The 4526-nt window shown below is 38.0% G+C and overlaps 1 pseudogene; it reads right to left on the bottom strand.

The window, feature by feature from the left end:
- Positions 1 to 3017: 3017 nt before the first annotated feature.
- On the bottom strand, positions 3018 to 4174 carry LOC140528783 (methyltransferase-like protein 22; annotated as a pseudogene).
- Positions 4175 to 4526: the final 352 nt, after the last annotated feature.

Genomic DNA, 4526 nt, shown 5'->3' on the forward strand with positions numbered 1-4526 from the left:
CTTGAATTGAGTGCTATGCTGCTTTCAATCCTAGGAATCAGTTTGCTCTCCATGGTTTATCATTTGTTTTTAAAGGAACATGAATTTCCCCATAAATTTTTGCAAGCTTCATACCTTTCATGAATGCTTAAAAGATGCCCTTTGTAACCTATCAATATTGATGAATTAGAGTCTGTTTGGCAGATTCATTGCTCTTTCCACCATGATACAGCGCTCCTCTAGGGGAACAATGTGAGGTTAGGGTAGCAATGTGGATAGCAGTGTCAGATTATAGACAGCTTTGAATGCAAGCCTAAGAAATTGGGATTCTATTCTGTGGCTAACAAGGAATCAAAATGACTTTTCCCTTCCGTATGCTACCCCTTCCCATTGGCCCTCTTTGAAAATGCACAAACACAACAATGAAAACACAAAAACAATTCCTCCCCATTTAGTTCCCTTATAATTTAAATTGTCAAGCCCTATAGGAAGGGAGGCAGATTGGAAACATGAAAAGAAGGTAACCAAGGCATTTGGATGGAGACATTCCTTTTTCATTTCTCAACACACTTTGCAGGTGGCTGGCTATTTTGCCTAAATAGGTAATCAGTCCCTCTCCTGAGGATGACAAACAAAGACCTTGCACTCAAAGTCAATGGAGATATCAATTATGGGAATTTCCTGGTGAGGGTACACAGCATTTGTCAAATATGAGGAGACAAAGGAAAGGACATGTGATATATTTGATCTCTGGTGAAATAACTTTTCAGAGAATTGGGTGTCTGTAGAACAACAAGATTGTGGGAGAAGCTTTTGTTCAGGGCCAGCATAAATCCTAATTCTCAACCCCACCCCACCCACCAAAATTCCCTGCTACAGAAGAGATGTAAGACTTCATTGTGAGTCCTTTATTTTATGGAGTAAAAAGTGAGACTTAAGGAAGTTCATTGATATATCAAGGATGATACAGTCAATTCAAAAAATAACACAAACCAATATTTTCTAAAATGGACAGACTGGAAGTAGGATTTGGAAGAGGGAATGGAAGGAAGTTAGAAACATTCTCTGAGCAAGGAAATAAGACATGGAAGAGTAATTCAAGAAAGGCTTTATGGTGGTGAGAAGACTTCTATATGAAGAGAAAGAATGGGGAACCATTACTATTCTGTCAATTTCATAGGAAAACAAGTTTAATCACTGAAACCTCAACATGTTCCTCCTTATTTTTTTAATAGTGAAGCTGAGGAGGAGAATTTACAAAAAATATTTAAAGAGGACACTGAGTTGGATGAAAATTATACTAATGATGAAGATGTAATGGCCAAAATTAATGCTGCCCCAGTTTCATGGTGAATTTTATAAAAATTCATCTTGATACCCTAAATTCCAAGTAAGTAATCACATTAGAATAGGATCAGGTGATCTCTAAAGTCCTTTCTCACTTAATTACTATGTTCTGCATCCTAAGGCCACTCCAAGCTCTCACATTATATGCTCTAAGTCTGTAGAGGTACTCAAACTTATTTGGACTACCTCCCCTTTTTCAAAAATAATTACTCAGTGCCTCCATGAAAATCTCCTTTCTTTAAATCTTTAATTTTTTTTTTAGAGATTTGCAAAATAAAAAAATACTGCCCCCTTAAATTGGTCCAGCACCCTCTAGGAAGCAGTATCATCCACTTTGGGAACCAATGCAGGTCACTTGCAGCTCTACCATTCCATTTTCTAAATACTTTTCTAGATCTAATTAGTTCTAAAGTCCCTCCTTGCTCAACCTTCTGTAGTCTAAAATCATAGAATCACAGAATTACAATTGGAAGGGCCATCATGTGACATCAAGACCAACCTCATCATTTAAGAAATGAGGCAACTGAAGCAAGGACACCTTAAGTTACTTAGTAATGTGAATCATTACTAAGAATGATTCACAAGTCCTGAGTGGCAGAGTTTAGACTCAAACCCATGTCCTATAACCCCTACCCTAATGTTCCGAGTCCAGAACCAGTATTTTCCATAGTTCTGGTATTTTTTCTTCTAAGGTTCCACCTATCTCCAGGATTCTGGGTTCACTTTTCACATCAGAGCTGAGATCTGAACACAGGTCCTCTTCCTCCAGAGCCAATGCACTCTCAATAGAAATGCCTTGATTTTATGAAACAGAATCATATTCAAATTTTGTGCAGGTTATTATCAAGCTTAGTTTAGTAAATTATGATGGTCTGAATTAAAAAAGAAAATGTTTCTTCTCATAGCCTTTTTTCTGGAAATGACTGCCTTGGGTGTGGCAGAGATGAGCAGGATGCTAGCTACTTAGAAATTCTCCTAACACTGCGGAAATGCATTTCATTAAATCAACAGTGGCAGTAGCCATCTGCAGTCCCAGAGGTGAATGCAGCGCTAAAATGTCCTATATAGTTTAGGAAATTAGTCTGCTCCATGGAAGCAATCACTGGGATAAGGCACTCCTGGGAACAAGGAGGCAGTATATTCTGAGGACAGAGGATAAAATTTCACCACAAACTGGCCAGGGCAACAGACTTCATCTAGCCATTGAGAGACCTTTGTAACATTTTTATTCTATTTGTTACAAAGAGAATGAAGATATTTTGGATCGTACACCAGAGCCAGAAATGAATGGAAAATCTCTAGCTACCTCTCAAGCAATCCTTGCATTAAATGCGACAGGGAGACTGCTGGAAACACAAAGGGAGGAGTTTCTGCACTTACTTTGCAATTAATCAAGCTTGAAAATTCTTTTTCCTAGCTTGATGACCTCAATCCAGGAAGCAGGATGTCATTTGTCTGCTGTCTGGGAGTGTAGAATTACATATTAGTGCCATCAAATGAGATACGGTTATATGCAATTAGATACTGATAAATACTGGGTTGGTTTTTTTTTTTTTTACATTAACCATTTTTAATTATAAAAAACTAAAACTAAATAGTTTGGTAGCTTTTGATTTGTTGAAAATACAGTTTAGAAAGAACTGCAGTAAACCAAATTAGGGGAGTGTTTTCAGCTTTATTCACATGAGAAATCAACTTATTGGTGCAGCTATAATCTTCCAGAGTTCCAACTGCTCTATACATTCATAAACAAGGAACTGGGGGAAAGTAGCTTCAGTTGGCTCTAGAATAAACTTCATTTTGCCATCTCTGAGTTTCTCTAGATCATTTAGGGAAAATTAAAAATAATCATAAACTTCACATGTGGTATCCAAATGTCTAAGTGTGAAGTTCAGTCTTTCTTCTAATGACAAGTAGATCATACAAGCATTTTTCAAATTTGAATAATTCTGTAGTATTTTAAATAAAACATCATCATAAAAACATCAGTTGCCATTATGATAGTAGTATGAGCATACAAGTCAGAAATGTTTTCTTCAGACTAATTGTAAGGAACTTGAGGATCAGTACACATCGTCTTTCACCCAATCCAATTCTTTAACCTTAACTGTACTTCCTCTGCTTCCAATCAAGTGCCTGTTTAGGGCAACATTCTATTAGCATGTAGCCAGGAGATCTTCACTCATATCTGCACAGTAAACAGTCTTAGCAACCATTGCTGTGATGATCCTAGCCAGCCCCAAGCTCAAGCACAGTGGAACTTTCAAACAGGTCATATTGGAACAGACTATAATCAGCTGGAAGGAAGGCTCCTCACCACAACCTCTTTGCCAATATCTTCCAGAGAGGTAGCCATGATGTGCTCTGTTTTAACTTATTATGGTGGATATTTTCTTGTTCTTCTTCACTGAAATTTTCTGCTCCCTTAGTTAGAATTTTAAGGTGTACCTTATTTCTTGATGACATTTTTGGTTTTTTTCTCAGAGAAAACCCCTAGTCTTCCTGTCACTTCCTTTATCCATCATTACTAGTATCATTATCCAGTAGAGCTTAGAAGCTCATACAAGAGCGAGTTTATATTTCCTTCTGGTTCAGCAAATCTACACCCTTGGTATTCTTCTCACAGCATTTCAGAATACTTCTGTCATCATGGACAATATTTCCTATTTGAATGTCTTTTTGTTTTAATCCTTAATTTGAGCATCTTCCCAAGAATCTTTGTTGCACAGAAATTTGAATTGTGACAGAAAAACAGGTTGGCCAAAGCATTCCAATGCACCATGAGTTGTCTTTTGTTTGGAGTGCTTAGACATATATCAGACAGCACAGTGTCACTTTTCAATGTAATTTCTTCCTTAGCTTGCTCCTCTCCTGGGTCCACTATCATTCAGTGTTGCTATGAATTTTTCAGGAGCATCAGCTGCCGGGGCGAGGCTGAGTCCAAATAGGCCTGACAGTCCTCAAGCCCACCTTTCCTGGAAGCCTAAGCTGCTACCTCCTCCTCTCTGCCCTCCCCCTTGTGTGCCATGGCCTATATAAATGTTATCATTGTAATTATTTTTGGTGGTTATTGTTATTATTTTCGTTACCATCTTATTACAGATTCAAAAGAGAGGCATTCCCGGACAGTGGAATGGGCACAGAATTCAAAACCCCAGTACCAGATCTGCTGCTTGCTCCCTATACAGTCTTGGGCAAGT

The sequence above is a fragment of the Notamacropus eugenii genome, chromosome 1 (genome assembly GCF_028372415.1).
Source record: "Notamacropus eugenii isolate mMacEug1 chromosome 1, mMacEug1.pri_v2, whole genome shotgun sequence".
NCBI lineage: Eukaryota > Metazoa > Chordata > Mammalia > Diprotodontia > Macropodidae > Notamacropus > Notamacropus eugenii.